At 38.6% G+C, this 21,179-nt stretch overlaps 1 long non-coding RNA gene and 1 pseudogene across 1 annotated transcript in view; both read left to right on the plus strand.

Moving 5' to 3' along the window:
* LOC138804419 (uncharacterized) overlaps nt 1-21,179 on the plus strand; it is a 304,458-nt gene that overhangs the window by 70,659 nt on the left and 212,620 nt on the right. The gene's annotated exons all lie outside the window — the stretch shown is intronic.
* Nucleotides 9,501-16,602, plus strand: LOC138804424 (zinc finger protein Pegasus-like; annotated as a pseudogene).

The following is a 21,179-nucleotide window of genomic DNA, read 5'->3' on the forward strand; positions in this document are numbered from 1 at the left end:
GTACAGAGGGGTTACAGTTATATGAGTAACATTGAACTCTTGCTCCTTGACTCAGACTCCTAAGTTTCAGGATTACAAATCTGGCATGGCTCTGTTATTAGAGCAGATATATGCTGGTGTGTGTGTGTGTGTGTGTGTGTGTGTGTGTGTGTGTGTGTGTGTGTGTGTGTGTGTGTGTGTGTGTGAGTGTGTGTGTGTGTGTGTGTGAGTGTGTGAGTGTGTGTGTGTGTGTGTGTGTGTGTGTGTGTGTGTGTGTGTGTGTGTGTGTGTGTGTGTATGCCAGGGCCTGGGCACTGTCCCTAAGCTTTTTTTGCTCAAGGCTAATGTTCTACCACTTAAGCCACACTCCATTTGGCTGTTTGGACAGTTAATTTGAAATAAAACCTTCATGGATTTTCCTGCCTCGGTTGGTTTCAAACCAGGATCCTCAGATCTCCTGAGTAGCTAGGATTACAGGACTGAGTCACTGGTATCTGACTATAATATATCTTTTTTTTTTTTTTTAAAAAAAACCTGTTCAAACTAGTGATATTTTTCTTAATATCTCAAGCATTGCTAATGTAGATTATCCATACAGTAGTTGAACTTAGGGTCTCTGCTTGCTCAGCTTCCTTGTCTAGCACTCTACTACTTCAATCATACCTGTATCCTGGCTTTTTGCTGGTTATTTTGGACTGTCCAGGCCTATTCTTCCTATCCTAGCTACTAAAGTTAGATACTTCAGATCACTGCTTCATTTGTGTATAATCCAGTCACAAGTAATGCTGAAGGCTCAGAAAACAGCTTTCTTGACATAGGGACACGAGGTTTTATCTTTGTTGCTGTTCTTCTTAATGTACTTATAATGTACTATGTGATTTTTTTGTTTCTTTTGCATTTTCCTCCCCCTGGTATAACTCGTTTTTCACTGTATTTGATTCCCGTGCCAGGCATCTTGTATATTTACTTTTCTAATTTGGGGAGGAGAAGGGAAAAAACAAAATGCTTAAATAGTGATACAGGTTGACCCATTGTAACAACCAGATGTACAAGATACTATGTTGAAAATGAACTTTACAACTTCAGCAGGGATGGGGGGGGGAGTAGTTGGAGAGGTGGGGAAGAAAGGGATGGTAGGGGAAAAACAAAGGAGGATGCTACAATGCTTGATAGGAAATGTACTCATTACCTAACTGTAATCCCTCTGTACAGTATTTTTACAATAAAAAATACATAAAAAGAAAACAGCTTTCTTGCAAAAAGCTAAATGTTCATCAACATGGAGGATGTAGAACTTAAAGAAGTCTCCAAGGGACCTATGTTTCTTTGGATCTAGCTTACTTAATATGATTTTTTCCAAGTCTTTCCATTTCCTAACAAATGTGGCAATTTCATTCTTTCTGATGGAAGCATAGAATTCTAGTATGTATGTATGTATGTATGTATGTATGTATGTATGTATGTATGTATGTATGTATGTATGTATGTATATATGTATGTATCTACCTACCTACCTACCTACCTACCTACCTACCTACCTACCTACCTACCTATTGCATTTTCTTGATCCATTCATCTACTGAGGGGCATCTGGGTTGGTTCCATAGCTTAGCTATGGTGAATAATGCTGCAAAAAAACATAGTTGTGCTGGTAGCTTTAGTATGGCCTTGGTTTTTTAAATTATTAATAAGATTTTTTAATTGTGAAAATACTATACAGAGGGGTTACAATTACATGGGCAAGATAATGAGTACATTTCTTATCAAGCATTGTTGCTTCTTCCTTTGTTTTCTCCTCCCCTCCCATCCCTGCCCTCCCATCTTCCCTTCCCCTTCCCCGGTACCGTTCCCTTCCCCCCCAAAGTTGTAAAGTTTGTTTTTCGACAAAATGTCTTGTTCATCTCATTGCTACAATGAGTCCATCTGTATCCCTATTTAAACAATTTGTTTTTTCCCTTCCCCTCCCCAAATTATACCAACATCAAATACAGTGAAAACAGGGGGCAGATAAGTTGATGTTCGGTGAAATGAACCCCAAGATAAGGTCTCAAATGGTTTTACTTTCTTGCTATTGTTTCTAACAAATTTATAAGATGATTTCTTTTTTGCTTTGTATGTCCATCCCCCACAGTATAACCCCTGTTTTCACAGTATGGCTTTGTTTGTAATCATTTGGGTAAATGCCTAGAACTGAGATTGCTGGGTGAGGGAGCTCTATGTGGAATCTTTTGAGGAATCTCCATACTGCTTTCCAGAGTGGTTGAAGGTCTTATAGTTTCCCTTAGATTGCAACAATTAGGATAATCTTATTAGATGAGCAGAAAAGCTCAAAAGCTACGAACATATGACTTTATAAGATGATGCTAAGCAAAATGAATCCCAAGATATGAACACCCAGGTTTTTTTGTTAATGTACTGTGTGATTTTCTTTTGTTTCCTTTGTGTGTTCTTCCCCTATGGTATATCCCCTGTTGTCACTATATTTGAATTTGATTACTTGCATCTTGTATATGCATTTATCTAATTTGGGGAGGGGAAGGGAAACAACAAAATGCTGAAATAAGGACACAGGTTGCCCCATTGTAACACTGAGATTCACAAGACACTATGTTGGAAATGAACTTTACAACTTTGGCTGGGGGTGGGGGAGGACTGGGAGAGGTGGGGGAGGGAAGGGATAGTAGGAGAAAACCAAAGGAGGGGTAACAATGCTCAACAAGAAATGTATGCATTACCTCACATAACTGTAACCCCTCTGTACAGCATCTTTACAATAAAATAAAATAAGAACTCTCCAAGAAGAATTCTAAAACTGAGTCAGTTTACTATATCACTATATCAAAGGCTAGATCATTATATCAAGGACTAGGACTGTATAATTATTCAGATGATATGGTCTCCTACATACTACTTTGGCAAAGGTTTATTAGAATTTCTGTGGCATTGTTTCCTTAAAATGCACACATCTATGGCTTATGCCTCTAATTCTAGATACTTAGGAGGCTGAAATATTAAGGGTTAGACTCCACTCTGTTTTTTTTTTTAAACGTTTCTTAACCTAGGTGTAAGGGTTTCAAAGCCAGGTTAACTAGGGACTATCTCATTAGAGTTTTTGTTAATTACCCTGTCCAGATAGGTGACTCACTTATATGAAACTTTAATTTCCTCTTTGCTAAATAGGAAATGAATTTTAAGATTTACATAGTTCACAGGCTCTTGTGCCTACCAGAACCACTTATCTCTGTCAGACTAGTAGTCATTGGACTTACTATTGATTTTCCAAGATAGTTGCATCAGAATCTGGAGGGATTGTGCAGACACAAGCCAACTTTGACACAATTCAGAGTTGACAGGAGTCAGTGATGGGCCTGTCTCTAATGGTGGGCCTGGCTTCCAGAGTTTCTTAGTGTGTGGGTCTGGAGGAGGCCTGGGACTATATATGTGAGCACATTTCTAGTGATGCTGATTCTGCTGTTTGAGACCACACTATGAGAACCTCTGGGTGAGAACAAGTTGGTGCAATTTATTTCAGAAGCACAATGATAACAGCACTAGGCAGTACTCTCGTAATACTCCATAGCAAAATGCCTTCCCATACAGTTTCATTTTATCCTCTTGGTAACACTGGGAGGTAGGTGTTATTAGTTCTGATTTATAGATGAGAACTGTACTATAACCATTTCTGATTTTTCTCTCCTAATAGGCTGTGAGTTCTCCAAGACAAGATTCCATCTCGTATTCAATTTTGTAGCCTCACCACATAGCAGGGTGTCTGGCAATAAATATTTGTAGAATGAATAGAGGGATTTGCTCGGAGTCACACAGGGAGTTTGTGGTAGAGGCTGGTTTTGAACCTGGACTTCTCACAGTTCAGTATTGTGCTTTTCTTTATCTTTGGGTTTACAAATCAAAAAGCAAGTTTGCTCATTTGTGCAGGAAGACAGAAGTAGTGTTTCTTGTCTTATTCTAAACTAATCAATAGCTAGCTAAAGTAATTAAAAAATGTTTAGACTATAATAGCCAATCAAATGCAACATACCAGAATGTCTTGTATATTTTAGCTTTTTTAATTTAGAAAGTGCAGGCAACCTTCACTAGTTCATGGCAGTAAAAAAAATGAGTGTACATGATAATATTTTAAATGTTGATCTTAGTACTATCAATAGGAAAAATCCATCTGACTGTGATGGCTAACCTTCATTGTCTATTTGAGTGGATAAAGCAATATCTAGGACATCCCTAAAGCAGCCTCAGGGTGTCTGGGAGGGTGTGTCTGGAGAAAACTAGATTACGGGGATTCTACTCTAATAGATGGATTTATACCTTGATATATTTATAATAGGATGGCAATATTTTTCTGATCTTGTTGCTACCACATGGACCATTCTGCTTCTCTGTGCCCTTCCTGCTGAAATGATCACACACCTCTGAAATCCTGAGCCCAAATAATTCACAGCCTGAACTTGCTTCTGTCATCTGGTTAGTTTTACAATGTTGAGAAATGAAACTAATGATTTAATTTATATTGCATTTTGTTTATTTATTTTTATGTCAGTAGACTGAACTCAGGCCCTAGGCACTGTCTCTTAGGTTTTTCACTCAAGGCTGGAGTTCTACCACTTAAGCCGTAGATCTACTTTTGGCTTTCTTTCTCATTAATTCACTCAGATCCTGGGTAGCTTGGATTCCAGATGTGAACTACTGGCACCTAGCCAATTTAATTTATTTTTTGCTAAACAGTAAGGATTCTCTCCAATCTATTATTAAGTGTGTAGGACAATAGAAAATACCCACTTTTACATTGTAATTAGAACATTAGAAGCCTTAAAATTTAAAATGATATATTTCTTTGTAAATAACTTATCAAGAGTGGTTTAAACAATGTTTGCTTGCCATCTTACCTATTACTTATGAGATGGAATGACCAGATTTTCTGTACCTTAGAAAACTGTCATATTCTTTTCTAGTTTTATCAACTTCTCACATTGTATCTTCTGTGTTGCCAGTGTTGTAAACTATCTCATAATTGTTTTAGTGTGAAGTATTTTTTGCTGGTATCACTTCTTCTGGGATATATGTTTTCCTTTCTGTTCAATCTCTTCCTTCATTTATCCTGATAAATTTTCCCCATGTTGCTCTGGCTACATATCTATAGTCTCTTAAATGGTGGTATCACCATTCAGCTATTTCTTCTGTCTCTTTGGAGTCTGGATATAAATTCCACAGCAGCATCTTTATTTGAACAACAGATTCACCAGATAGTTCTACATTAATCAATACATGTCAGTTTGTAAAACAATGGAAATAAGAGGTCTTTCTTCAAATTCCTTATTGTAATTTTCTTTCCATGTGGCAACTAATGTCACTGCTTTGGCTTGAACACTGGCAAAACAGGTTGACATTTGGTTTTTATTAGTCTTTAATCCATTGCAGGTGCACCATTTAAATCCTAAGTGGTTTGCCATTCCTTGTGTAATATAAGCAAAAAGATGTTGAAACAACTTGAGTTTGTTTTCACATTTACTGGATGATGTGATTATGAGTCACAGCACAGCATCTTACTCACCTCAGTCTTGTTTTATCTTCTCTAATATAATCATGTACAATTCTACTTTACTTTCTACTTCTCTTGTTTTACTTTCATCTGTCATTCTCTTTTCTTTTCATTCTTGTGCCAGTCCTGTGGCTTGAACTCAGGGACTTTCCTGTTTGATTTTTTGCTCAAAGCTGGTGCTGTACCACTTGAGTCACAGTTCCATGGACTTCCAGCTTTTTGCTAGTTAACTGGAGACAAGGATCTCACAAGACTTACTGTTTTTTTTTTTTTTAAATCAAGGATGGCATTTAATTGTGACCCTCAGATCTCAGCTTCTTGAGTAGATAAGAGTAAGCATGTGCTACCAGTGCCTGGTTCAATTCATTCCTTTCCTGTTTTTTTGTTTGTTTGTTTGTTTGTTTTTGGTTGGTCATGGGGCTTGAACTCTGGGCCTGGGTGCTGTCCTTCAGCTCTTCAGCTCAAAGCAAGCGCTCTACCACTTGAGTCACAGCACCACTTCTGGTTTCCTGGTGGTTTATTGGAGATAAGAGTGTCACAGACTTTCCTGCCAGGCTGGCTTGGAATCATGATTCTCAGATCTCAGCCTCCTGACTAGCTAGGATGATAGGCATGAGCCACTGGCTCAGAGCATCAATTCATTTCTTGATTATCCACTTGTGTAAAATGTCATAAAGAAGGTAACAGAGCTATCTGGCTTTCGGTCTGTGTAGGAACTCAACAATAGCTGGAGCTTGATGACCAACTGAAAAAAAACCACTGTCGACATTCATTGATCATGGGCCAGCCCTAGATTATGTGTAAGTGTTTGTGAACTGAAGAGTTCACATGAAATTTGTACCTCAAGTAATTACTGTGATGACTGAAATGTTAACTGTTTTTCTGGGAGATTGGTATTCTTAAAAAATCAGCCATGCTTAAAGAGTTTCATGCATATTGAAAGCATGCAATATGAGGATCACCTATATCTAGAAAAAGTTAATTCCCATGCCAAGATGTGTATAATTTCAAGACCACCCACTGCCAAAATAGTGTTCAAATATATCTTCTAAGTTGTTTAAATAAATAACTTTTTTCTTTTGCTTCCAGATGGGCTCATTAAATTAAAAATATCAGAGATACATATTCCAATGTGGCTAAAAATGTATGTGTTTATATATATTATGTATATATGTCTATATACACATACATACTTGGGGTGAGGGAGAGGGAGAGGAAAAAGGAGAGAGATGGACAGAGGGAGGAGAGGGATTCATAAACTGTTTGGTTCAGTTTCAACTTATATCAACCTGTAGAGAGAAAAACTCAAAAACTATACAATAATTTGTCAAGGTTGGATTATTTGAATCTCCTGCTTTCCTAGACTTTCCCTCATATTGTTTTCTTCTCCTGGATGGATCAGAGATAGAAATGAAAAGGATGAAGCTCTTGGCCATTGTAGGTGAGATAAATTTTCTGATAGAAAGGAAACTTGGGCTGTTTAAGTCTGCTGTGCTATGAACTGCTGTATTGGAACATCTGGAGAGGTTTGCAGGCATTTAGACCCTTATTGCCTATTACAGTGGTCGGCATACAGTAAACATTCAGTATACAAACATTTTATTGAACGCTTTCTAGGCCCTAGGAATGCAAGGGCAATAAAATATTGTCTTTGTTTTCTGCAATATAATTTCTCTACTGAGTTGCAAATTAATAAAATTTCTAATTTAATTCCCAGTACCTGGGAAGTCCAGTAACTCTATTAGACCTTTCCTGACATAGTTATAGTTATCTGAAGCCAAGGCTGGAGATCAGTGTTCCATGTTCAGGGAGGTTCACATTCGCAATCGTGTCTGTTCACCAGGTTTCTTCATGGGGAGTCACTGGAGTAACTTTGCAAAATGGAAGCAACATCTGCAGAGAGATTGAGCCAAAAAATCCTGAGAGAGACCCATGACAGTGCTCATTAGGCCCCATCTGGAAAGCCACACCCATCAATTACTCCTTGCCATGACTACTCCATGAGGCAGGGCACCACATAAGGAAATAAGTACCAGCGGTATTTATGTCTATGATATAAATAAATCATTAGCATCCCACTTTGTAGATGCATAAACTGAGGTGTGGCTAATGGTAGGGATAAGAGCTTTTATTTTGTTTTTTCCTGAATTATGTCTTTTTTTTTTTTTTTTTACTGGGTTTGTGTTTTTCTCCTTCCCTTACATTTAAGCATTTAAAACTGAGCTTTCATATGAGCAAATGCAGTCTGTATAGTAAATGTACATTATGTGAAAATTGAACTACATAACTTGATAGTAGGGATGGGAGGAGAAAATGAAGGGGAGCAATAGAAGGAATGACATTGATGAATATGCATTGTATTTGCATTCTGTCTTATGAATTTGAAACCTCTTTATAAAATTACTTAATGATAATAATAAAACATTGTCTTTTCTGAAGCTTTCTCATCTTCTACTGAACTTGCTCCATCAACTTTCACAATCCTCTCATTCCTGTATCTATACATTAAGAATTAGTTTGTGGTGCCATAGTGATTTTTATGTTTTGCTTTGACAGTGCATGCCTAAGGTCTATCTTTATTCTTTATAATCTTTTTATTAACATGTTATATGCACAAGGGAGTTACACTGTGACATTTTCCCTCCTCTCTTCTCAAAACCATTTGACTCATTCCATTGTTTTGTTTTCATGTGTGCGTATGATGTCCTTAATCACTGTTCATCCTTTGCCCCCCCCTTCCATGGTTACACCCCTAATGGAGCCTGTTTTACTTTCCTATTACACACTTTATTAGTGTATATTATTTGGGCAGAGGAGTTTTACCAGGTGTTCTATACATGCATATATTAAATTTTAAGTAGATGAACTCCTTTTATATTGCTCTCTTTCCCATCCTTGTAACTCCCTATTGATCAACAGCTTTCAATGAGTTTCCTTATATTATATTCTAATATTATTCACCTCCATCATTCTCACCATTCATTTTCTTTCCCTCCCTCTTCCTCATTCCAGCAGTACTGCAAAAAGGAACCTAAGAATTCCTTCATGGAGTGGGCTAGCACAGCGAAGACACTAGTGTACTTTCACTGGAATCTCATTGTGATTCAGATCTTAAAAGAGTTATTTCAAAACATGTCAGTTATGAAATGTAACTAATCTTAGCAGAATCTTTTGGAGTTCCAACAGCACAGTCACTGTGGGAAAGAACTTTTCTTGTGATATTTTAATGCTGGCACTGGCCAGGGCAAGTGCCGCAATGACTGGAAAGTTCCCAGTGTGGAGTATTCACCTTCCTCTTCCACACACACTGGCTTAATGGAAGCACCAACGAACAAATATCTCTTTGTCTGTGGAAAAACATTTGAGCCAACCCTCTCCCTTTATTTCCCCTAAATGCTTCATTTGTGATCAGATTTGTAGTCACAAATATAGCAATTCTTGAGCACGGCAAATTTTATGTATACTTACGGGATATTGTTTCACAGTTTTTTCCAAGAGCAATGCTTTTCACTCATTTGACCTTCTCCCTCCCTGTTTAGATTAAATCCTTAGATTGTAATTATGTATCAAGAAGATGGAACAAAAAACAAAAGATCAATTCCCAGCTTAGTATTTCTGGTTGTATAATTGTCATCCATAGGAAATGAAACACTAACAGCCTCTGTATTTGTGTGTGTGTGTGTGTGTGTGTGTGTGTGTGTATATGTGTGTGTGTGTGTGTGTGTGTGTGTGTGTGTGTGTGTGTGTGATGGTATGGTACTGAGGCTTGCACTCAGAGCCTTATGCTCTTCCTTAGCTTTTTGCTCGTCTACCACTTGAACCACATCTTTTTGGTGGTTAATTGGAGATAAGAGACTTTCCTGCCTGGGTTAGCTTTGAACTGTAACCCGCAGATCTCAGCCTCTGAAATAGCTAAGATTACAAGCATGAGTCACCAGTGCTCAGCTTCAACATAACCTTTTAACGCATGGCAGCACATACTGCTCTTATGTCAAAACTGAGCTCTCAGGTTCAGAGAAACAAAATAATGGACCTGCCTTCTAAGGTCTCCACCTCCAAGTCCAGGCCTTCTCCTATTCCAGTGGCCACACTTTTTCCAGAGAGCATAGACTTGCTGTTGGGACCCATCTTCTTTTTGGTGCTTTGTAAGATCCTTTCTATTTTATTTTATTTTTTACAAGGCTGTCATTATATAAGAATTATATAAGAATATGACTTGCAGAGAACAACACAAAACCAAATCAGAACACTGGGCTCCTGGATATCCTAGGCACCTCAGGAGAACTCTGCTGGATTTCACACTCCTTTGTAATATGAGCCTGGACAGAGACCTCAATGCATTGATTCCTGCTGATGCCTTCCAGGACCTCCACACCTGGCTCTGCTACACTGGTCATCTGACAGCCTCAGCCCTTGCTGTGAGATGCTGGTGGCTTTTCCCCTCCTGAGTTTGCATCTTCTTTTTTTATGGCGAACAATTCCCTCTTCCTCATGGTAGGTCCCCTAGTGCAGGATTTTACTTGTTTAAGAAGAAAAAAAATCAATATTTTGCTACCTACTTGTCTGGCTGTGAATATATTTATATTTCCAATTCTTCCTTCCATATAGGATTCCGTAGGGGGTCTAAAAGTTTTTTTGTACAAGAAGTGGAGCATGCAGTGCGTTCTCCTAATCTTATCTAGGCAGCACTGTGGCTGAGATTCAGTTCTGCTCTTTAGAACTGCCGATCGTGTTCCTGGGCAGAGCAGCTGGAAATTGGTCAATTAGAGTGTCTTGTTGGCAAGATGTTGAAATGTGAGTCATTAGCAGATTTGCTGATCTTTTTGACCTGTACCCCTTCTGAAAACTGATTAGAAGGCTATTTTTGGTCGGCCTTGCCTCCGTTTAAGCATATATTTCATGCTTCTTAAATTATGATAATTTGGCATGTCCACTGAACGAATCTGTCAACATGTTAGAACTCAGTCAAAAGAGAAAGAGTATGCCAAGGTTTTGTAGTCATTACAAATCAAAGTAAAGTGCCCAGTGAGTCAATATGAGAACCATTGACTGTTGTTAAACTTTGTCTCAGGGGAAAATGCCTGAGTTCCTTCCTCCTTCAAGTTAGGGAGAACTATTGCAGTCGGAACTACTGAACAATTCAGGCATTTGGTGTTTATGATGTGATGATTCCTGGAGACCCGTAAAATGTTCTCTCCATGAAGAGTAAACACTCTATTCAAGTCTTTTTTTTTTTTTTAATGTTTTTTAATTGTGAAAATACTGTACAGAGGGGTTACAATTACATGGGCAAGATAATGAGTACATTTCTTTTTTTTTTCATTTTATTTTATTTTATTTTGTGAACATACTGTACAGAGGGGTTACAAATACACGGGCAGGATAATGCATACATTTCTTATTCAAGCATTGCAGCCTCCTCCTTTGTTTCCCCTTCCCATCCCTTCCCAGCCTCCCCCCCCAACCCTCCCCCCCCCCCGCACCAACGTTGTAAAGCTCGTTTTCTTTTTTTTTTTTTTTAATTTAATTTTATTTTATTTGAGAACATACTGTACAGAGGGGCTACAATTACATGGGCAGGATAATGCATACATTTCTTACCAAGCATTGCAGCCTCCTCCTTTGTTTACCCTTCACCTCCCTTCCCCGCCTCCCCCCTCCCCCCACCCAATTATACCCCCCTCCCCCCCCATACCGACATTGTAAAGCTGGTTTTGATATGACATTTTGTACTTCTCATTGTTGCAACAGGTCCACCTGAATCCTTAAACGACTTGTTTGTCCCCATCTCCTCCACATGTTATACTGACATCAAATATAGTGAAAGCGGGGGTTACACTGTGGGGGAGGGACATACAAAGCAACAAAGAAATAATCTTATAAATGCGTTAGAAACACATGCATGAAAGAAACGAAAACATTAAAATACATATTTAAGGGTTCATTTTCCTAACATCACATTATCTGACCTTTTCCGCTTGACTCATACCTATACTATATATTGCAAATAAGGGCATCTGGGTTGGTTCTATATCTAGGCTATGGTAAATAATGCTGCGATAAACATAGTTGTGCTGGTAGCTTTTACATACTTGTGCTGGCTTCAGCATGGCCTTGTTTGTGATCCTTTGGGTAAATGTCCAAAAGTGGGATTACTGGGCCATAGGGGAGCTCTATGTGGAGTCTTTTGAGGAACCTCGATAAAACTTTCCAAAGTGGTTGAACAAGTTTACACTCCCACCAACAATGCAGTAGGGTTCCCTTCTGGCCACATTCCCTCCAGCATCTGTATACATTAGGCTTGTAGATAAGTATAGTCAAAGGCATTGTAGCCTTGGATTTCTGTAATTTGTGAGCAATATAGCTTATTTACCTAGTCTCTCTCACATTCTGGAAATGTTGTCTAAGGATGTAATTTGTTTTGGGGGCGCAGTTTGGGGAGGAACTTTGTTAGCTGGGGATATACTATCTACAAATTTATTGGAGGTGGGTGCCAGTAATCCTAGCTACTCAAATGGCTAAGATCTGAGGATTGTGGTTTAAACCAGCTTGAACAGGAAAGTCTGTGACACATCTCCAATTAACCATTGAAAACTGGAAGTGGAGCTGTCTGTGACTCAAGATGTAGAGGGCCAGCCTGAGCAGAAATGCTAAGGGACAGCACCTAGGCCCTGAATTCAAGGCCTACAACTGTCACCCATACCCACTACACCTCCCCATCTATCCCCCCTCACTATATATATATATATATATATATATATATATATATATATATATATATATGTATCTATGTATATATATTATGCTAATAAAAGTTGAGTCACTTTGGAACATCATATGAAAAGCCAAAGAAGATTCTGATTTTAATTCATAGGTGAACATGTTTTGAATAGGTATTGGGAAAACACTGACTTAGGATCACTAACAGGATCCTGCCAGTAAGTTCTCCTTGTCTCTTTTTCAAGGTCTTATAACTGTTTTGTAGAGTGAGGAAGACAGAAAATTAGTTATTTTTAGGTATTTTCTTGATGAATTTCTCAAATCCTTATTGTCTCTAGCAAAAAGCTAGGGGAGATTTTCTCTCTCTATATATGTATATATGTATATTGTATATATTATACTGTGTTAACATTTTTTGGCAATGAAAGTAAAGTTTGGACTCTATAATTTCGGACTCTATAAAGGCCCAATGCCACTAGGATATCCTTGTACACTCTTTGTACATACTCTTGCACATTCTGCCCTCTCATTTCAACCTTTCTAGGGTGATAAGCTATTCAGTTTCTCAACTGCTCCATAAACCTTCAGGATAAACATGGTTTTGGACACATGCCACTTCTTTAAAAAGTATTTCCCAGATGACTTTGATTGGGATGAGTTGTACTCATAAACTGACGTGTTGAATTGAAATCCTTTTGTATAACTATCTAAAGATGATATAATAATAAAGAAAAATATGTTTCATAAGAGTTAGTCTTTCTGTTGCACCATCTCCAAAGTCATGATTTTTCTTAGGGTACTTATATACTGATTAGATAACATAGCTTTGGGATAGGGATGGCATTAGTGCTGAAAGTGTAACCACTCTACTTGGAACAGGTGGAAGAATGGAGACTCATTAGCCCAGCACAGCACAGGCTCACTGTGCACCAGTAGTGTCCCAAGCCTGACCAGTGCCTATACAGCTCATGGTTTATTGGTGGGGGCCCTATCACACCACTACTAATAACAAGATTGGGCTGTATTGCACACTGTGGGTCAGTGAAAACCATGGCTGAAAGCAATTTCCTGTAGAATAGAATTAATCCCAGTAGCAGCGTTGCTGAATCTCAGTAGTAGAGTTTGGAAAAGCTCTTCGAGAAGCTCATGCTGGAGTCGAGGCCTCAAGGAGGGATAGGATTTCAGTAGGTGGAACTGGGGGAGAGGGATACCATAAACAGCAGTAGCTCCTGAAACAATGACCTGGCTGCAGGGAATTGAATAATTTAAGAAACACAGGACAGATTGGATGAATAGCCAATAAAGTCAATTGAAATGATAATAGTAAGTGAGTCTGTGATCTTCCTTTTTAAAATTTTTTATTCCTGGCACAAGAATGCATAAAGAATCTAATGTACATCAAGAAATCTTTATTCATATATCTCTGTCTGCTTATCTAGCCTATGTTATTTGTCCTATTCCCCTCAAGTTTATGAGTTCTTGGTATACAGACCGATTGCAGTTCTTCTCTAATAGAAGACAACTGGGAACTGACAAGGAGGTACTAAAGGAGTACATAACCAGAGACAATAAAAAGATTCATTTGAATAGGTGTCTAACTCAGAGTTCTCAAAGTGTGCTCTTTTGCAAATACAAAATAATGTGTGGCTCCTCTAACATGCTGGGCAAATTCCATTATCCTATCTGTCTTCCTTTATCACTTAAATTCACTCCATGTGGAACCACCATTTTAAATCCATCTTTCTTTGCTCCAACCATTTTCTCTTTAACTGGGACAAAGGAATCTAAGCTTATAGCTTCCCATGAACAGCATGAAAACCTTTTAAATTACATGGCACTGATGGATTTTCACCCCTTCCTCTAAACACAATACATATGCTATCCCTGGGGTTCACTTAATGCTTCCTTACTGATGATAAAACTGCTGCTTGGCACAGACAAGGGCCAAACACACTGCATCACTGCACACTCTTGTTCAGATTGCAGTCTAAGCAGTGAAGCTGAAATGGCAAGTCTCAGCCCCACTCCTTGCGGCACACAGCGTATTAAATGTATGCTTGCTAATGTTTCTCCTCTTGAATGTGAAATACATTTGCTGCTGCCTGCAGATCACCATGTCCTAAGTGGATGGGTGATTCTCAATTGTGTGCTGTGGATGGGCTGAGGAGAGCTTGGGGAGAGGGCTTGAAAGGGGAACATGATGTGACTGTTTTAATGTTTCACCTCTAGGAGGGTCCATACAGGAAAGCCTGCTTGCTTTTGGTTAGAAGGAGGTTACTACTCTCACTTTCTCCTTTCTGTGAATAATCTGCAGCTTCTGTACTTGTTGTATATAAAACTGTATGTATGAGAAATTTAACAAGAAATGTTATTTAATGAATGTAGAGAAACTTGGATTGAATTGCTGAGAGTCAAGATAACAGAACAAAACAAACTAAGGAAAAGAATGGATTCTTTAACATAGGCTGTCATGTGGTTCTGACTTGGTCACTTCCAATAGGTTTTTTTATTTTTAAGTAACAATATTTTATTGTTTGACCAAGCTCTCTTCAGCGTAAGCTAGTTATTACACAATATAAAAAAATCAATAGCCTCTTATTCAAAATGAATTATTCTGTCTTTTTAGCAAGTATTACTTCTATAAACAAATGTTGTGTTTAAATGTGTTTTATATTCCATGTTCACACCTCTTATCCTTCGTCGTAAGGTGACAATTCAATCACAGTTTCCATATAGTGTTGTCACAGTACACGTAGACTTTTACAGTTGGAATGCACAGAAACTATTTTAAAAGGTCAACTCTGAAGAGGAGACCAGGATCTGGCTTTTGTAAATATTTCATCACATTTCCCAAGTGTTTCTATAACCGCTTTTTCTAGGCGGTTGTACACAATAAATAGATAGAAGGCAGGAAAAGGATACTCTGGAGATTTCTCTGAAGGTTTGTGCCTTCGTAGGGTGGGTGACTGCTACAGCACCTCTTTGGTCTTCAAAGGAATAGAAAGAGTAACAGATTTTCACTACAGTTATCAATCTCACTTGGCACTAATGTCAGAATAAAGGTAGATTTAGTTTGAAAAGAAAGAAAATCATCCACTCTAGTGTATTTACCTCTAGTTAAAAAATATTGGAGGTATAAAAAATGCAATGACAAACTAACCTATTTAAATTAGACATTGAACAAACTAGGTTTTTAAATATACAATTTCCAACTTAAAAGTCTTTAGTTTTACTTCTTTTCAGAATTTTCATCTGTATTTATAACTTTAAAAGAATTGTTTCACTATCCCCTTGTAGGATAAAAGGACTTATTACAGTGAAAGAGCAGATTCAACTCTCAGATTTGTGAACTAAATAATACTTCAATTAAAAGCAATTTTAAAGGCAGTTTCTGTACAAACACTGAAACATATCGCAACAGATTTTTTTAAGAAAAAATATCTTTTTCTGATACTTTGAAATATGGCAGAAATAACATTTAGCTGTCATGTGTATATTGAAATATCAAGAGTATGGAAAACCTTGATGCCTTTATGGACTGTAAATGTGGGAAATGTAAATGAACACTAACGTTAGGTCCACACATATCTAAATGAAAGGAAAAATAGTTATCAATATGTCCTAATTGTTGTAATAACAAATAACCCTGACCAGAAGATGTGGGGAGTTTCACAGAAAAACCAACCAACAAACAAGCAATCTAGTGTATAGCAGAAAGAACACTCATCAACTTAAATCCGTCTTCCATGTTGGTTTGGAAGCCACTATCTTAATGATTTTACCCATGAATTTCCAAACATCCAGACTGGCTCCTATGAAACTGGCAAAAACCACATCTACCCTACACGTGGCCTACCAAGAGACCCTCCTCCATCCTAGCAAATACCATTGTCCATTGTGCCACCTGAAAACCCAAACCCCGCATCCCCTGACATGGTTCGCTGTTCTGATGAAACGCCTTTCATGACCCAGCATCCTTCTGCCTAAAAGTAGTTTCTGCTGTGTCAGCAGCTATTCCTCAGAGCTCCCCTCCCACAAGCTCAGAGCCAAGGCCATGGCACTGTCAGAGGAACTACAGGCCAGTGGCACGGATAAGCAGGGAACCCAGTGCTGACACCCACACTCCCAGCATAGGAAACAGCCAGCCAAGTACTCCAGCCCCAAAGCTGCCAGTCCAGGATCCTCAGCTCCTGTCCCATTGGCAGCTCTGTGACATGTACTTTGCAGACAATATCCTTTACACTATTCATATGGGAGGCTATGGCTCCGAGAATCCTTTCCAGTGTAATATATGCGGATGCAAATGTATAAACAAGTATGGTTTTGCCTGCCACTTTGCAAGAAGGTAACCTGACCAACAGTGAAAACAATCCCGTGGACTTTTTTGGCTTTGTAGTTTGGTTTTGGTTTTTGGTCATCCCTAATAAGAAGGCATGTGCTAACTTAGTGTTTATCCAATAGGGTTTTCATACCCCACAGCTCAGGAGTAAGTTGGAAAATGTTTTTATTGACTCTATCTTGTTTGTGCATGTGGCAGGGAAAGCGATTAGGCAGAGACAGTATCCTCCTGGGATTGGCGGGGAAAACTGAGGCTCAGAAATGTGAATACAGCAAGATTTATGACTACTAAGAAACAGCACTAGGCCAAGAACTTAGACTTCCTCTTTTAAGTTGATTGCACTAATGTACCTAATGTTCCACAGGACCCTGGTGGGGAGAAGACACCCTTTTCAAAGTCTGAGACCTCCTTGCCCCTGGTAGGAGCCCAAGCCATGTCAAACGTCCACAGCATTCATTATGTAAATCGCCATCTATGACAAGAATTGTGGATTCTCATTTCTTATTTCTTACATAATTGCCTGTTTTGACTCACCAGAGTCAAGAACAGACACGACATTGTTTGACAAACAGCAAATTTAAATGAAAAATTTAACGGATGCCAGCTTCTTGCACATTTCTTTTATTATAGTGACAAAATGTAATTGTCTACAAGCACCTAAGGAATGTAACTTCACGTGGAATAAGGTGTATAAAAGTGACTTGTGGCTCAAGCCTTTAATTCTCACTATGCAGGAGATCTGAGGATCCAGATTTGAAGCCAGCTAGCATGAGAAAGTTCATGAGACTCGCGTCTCCAGTTAATCTTCCAAAAGCCAGAAGTGGAGCTGTAGCTCAACTGATAGAGCATTGCTTTGAGCAAAAAAGCCAAGGGACAGTACTCAGGGCTGGCACAAGGAAGAAAAAGTGACTTGTATCTTCTTTTCCCTATTTCACTGATTCTTTTGAATATCAACACAGTGGAGTCTATCACCCTTTCCTAGGGTTTGCAACTTAAAAAAATAACTCTTGGACTGCAATCTTTTTTTGAGCATTAACTATTTCTGAGAATGTGATGAAAATAATGGGTTTGCATACAAACCAAGGATAAAAAAGAGCTCATTTTTTGTCATAAGCAGGAATCCCCTACATTGGAGAATATGGGATCTTTTTTGTTGCTCCATGGTGGCCACTCGAAGGCCTAATCAAATGGCAAAAATGAAAAGTCAGATTGCAAAAAAATAAATAAATAAGGTCTCTACTTCCATTTTCCTCTTGTAAAGTTTCCATTTCTCCTACCTTGGTTTTGGTAAGAAGAGATACAAGTGTTTACTTAAAAACCACCAGGCTCAGTGGCTAACACTTGTCATCCCAGCTGGGTGGGGGGGGGCTAGTGGTGGGCATTGGGAGCATCATAGTTTGAGTTTTTTATTTTTCATTAAACATATTTTTTATTGTAAAGACACTGTACAGAGGGGTTACAGTTACATGAGTAAGGTAATGAGTACATTACTTATCGAGCCTTGTTACCCCCTCCTTTGTTTTTCCCCTACCATCCCTTCCCTCCCACCTCCCCAACTCCTACCTCCACTTCTGCTCCCCCATCTGCAAAGTTGTAAAGTTTGTTTCAACATAGTGTCTTTACATCTCATTGCTACAATGGGTCAACCTGTATGGAAATGTTTCCATCTCAGTGACAAGGCATATGTTATGTTGTACATCTGTAGTTCTACTGTGAAGGAGGCCACATGTAGGAGGATGATAGTCCAAGGCCAGCCCTGAGGCAAAAATTGCCAAACTGAAAAAAGAAGTAAATGGAAAAGTGGACTTGAGGCACTGGTAATAAAGAGCATGTCCAACATTTGACCTTTGTTTAAATTCCAATACTATCATGAATGAATTCACCAAACAGGTTTTTTTTTTTTTTAATTGTGAATCTACTATTTGCCTATACTGTGCTGGTTACAGTGGAGATATGTGCCTTTCTTTCTACAATCTGATGTGTACTCCCCTCTGCTTGAGGGGAAGAGGGTAAGTACTTTGATACTAGGTAATGGTTGGGTTAGGGGATGAATTTTGTAAGTGTCCTCTGGGCAGAGGAGGAAAGAATGTATGATAAAGCATGAGACAGCTCACGCACAGGTTCATAGACACGGCAAAGGACAGACAGCTCCGGCAGCACCCGGCTCACTAGATCCTTGCAGTGGAGTGCTGGATTGGGTTGTGGATAGGGAGTCAGGCTCAGATTGTAAATGGCTGCTGACATGGGGTTTGTGTGTTCTTTGTACTGAAACTGAAGTACTCAGCTGTAGAGAGCTAAAACCTGTATGTGAAAGAAATTATTGACTTTTACCATAAACCCGTATGCTAACCATATAAAAAAAGAGCAAAAAGATCTGCCTTTCCATTGCTACATACATTAATTAAAAAGCTCTTCAGTGTAATAAAAAACATTTCCTTGAATTTTGAGGGTGTTAACGCAGCTGTTTACAAATGCCATCAATCCGCAAGTAAAATGGAAAGCTATGCACTGATTTATCTGGCTGTGTGAGCATGCTGAAAAAAAATACTGTTGATGACATGGTGGGTTGACACTACTGCTGATATTTTAAATGGGAGCTAGAATCTGTTTCCAGCTGAATGGATGTGTAAGTCTCTGTCTCTGATTATTTATGCATCATATAGTTCTTGGCTGACTCTTAGCCATTTGTCTGTTTAATTCAGAGCATCAAGTGGAACTATATTCTTTCCTTCTACTCATTGGTTCCCCAGCACTGGCAGCAGGTGTGCGAGGCTAATGCCTGTGCATCAGGGTCTCGTGGTAAGTGTCTCGCTTCACTGGATTCCCTCCCAGGGCTTCCTCTGTAACCAGCTCCAGTATTGCGTTGATGCTTGGATGCAGACAGTAAATTTTCCTCTTGTCATGTAACTGCCTTAGGATTTGAGGGACGTGAACCACAATTGTGCCTTCTCAGCTTTCAGTATGCCAAATTATTAAGTTTATTTACTGTAACTTCCTGAAGATTTGTGAAAAATAATCCACTCCTCTGAAGTCACATCTCTTGCTCATCGTCTCTGCCATATGACTCTTGGCATTAGAAAACATTGATGTAAGAGTGAGAGGAACTTTGGGAAAAATTGTTATAGATGCACAAGTGTGTACTGAGTCATATTACAAAATGTGTTTGTTACTATTGATGATAAATTGAGAGAAGTGATGCAATTCATTATATAAAAGGAGTATAAGATTACTTCCCTGTTGTCAAGACACTTAGATATCAGTTGAAAGGGAAAATATGCCTATACTAATTAATAATAGCAAAATACACAGTGATGAATTATTCAAAGTGAGATCATGAATATATAGAAATCTTTTTTTGGTATTCACCACTCATCTACTGTAAACTCTCCCCTCTATTCCCTTCCTTCATTTCTTTTTTGTATGCTGGTACTGGGGCTTAAACTCAGGGACATGAAACTCTTGCTTAGCTTTTTCACTGATAGAATGCTCTACTACTTGATCCAGACCTCCATGTCTGGCATGTTAGTGGTTAACTAGAGATAAGAATCTCATGGACTTTTCTGCCCAGGCTGGATATGAAACACAACCATCAGCTCTCAGCCTCCCTGAGTAGCTAGGATTACAGACAAGGATTACAACCACTGATACTTGGCTGTAATTATTCTATCTAAAGGTATGTGCTATAGCCTCTCGTATGATTTTGAAGACAAGAACATGCTTTGGAATCCTTGGGGCCTGAGCAGAGCAGGGGCTCATAACTTAGGAAATGAGTGAAAGGAAGAATGCGGAAAGCTTGTTCCCATATAAAGGACATTATTCTTATATGTAAGGCACATTTTGAGTCTGGTGAAACAAAAGCAGCAGTCTCATTTTATGCCTGCTCATCCTTTTAAAAATGAATCATTCTGCTGTCTGTGAAAGAACCTGAATAATCCAAAGAAATTTCCTGAGGAAGCATGGAAGATGGGAAATTATCACGGTGGCTTCTTGCCCGTCTTGGCTTGGCTGGAGGCCTTTTCCACCAGCATTTCCAAGGGTAGGATAGAAAATTTATAGATGAATTGGGCCAAATTCACCTTAATAGAACTCTGCTGGACACATGTTCTTTCAGCTCTTAACCTTATAAGCAGCTTTGTGTCAACCACGTCACTGGTATTGAATTAAAAGAAAGGCCAATACTTTATGAATCAAAAGTCCTTTTCAGAACTGTTTAACAGTTTTCAGCTTCAACAGTTGCATCAAAGTATTTTGTAAAGTTCTTATGATTTCCCAGAAACTGCCTTATAGCTTTTGCTATGGTATTTGCTACTTAAATTCTGCCAGGTGTATTAATTAACCAGAGATGCACAAACAATGGCTTGAACCTTTTATTCTTCAGTGGCTAAAATGATTGTATTGTAAAAATAAGAAAGAAAAGTGAGATTTTCCATGCTATGTAGGCACATGAAGAAACAACACTTAGAAATTTGGCAAGGATTTTTTTTTTTTTTTGTCAATCATGGAGCTTGAATTCGGGTTCTGGGTGCTATCCTTGAGCTTTTTTGCTCAAGGCTAGTACTCTACCACTTTGAGCCACAGCACCACTTC

Source organism: Dipodomys merriami, unplaced genomic scaffold (assembly GCF_024711535.1).
Source record: "Dipodomys merriami isolate MVZ:Mamm:240054 unplaced genomic scaffold, mDipMer1.0.p SCAF_362, whole genome shotgun sequence".
NCBI classification, from domain to species: Eukaryota; Metazoa; Chordata; class Mammalia; order Rodentia; family Heteromyidae; genus Dipodomys; species Dipodomys merriami.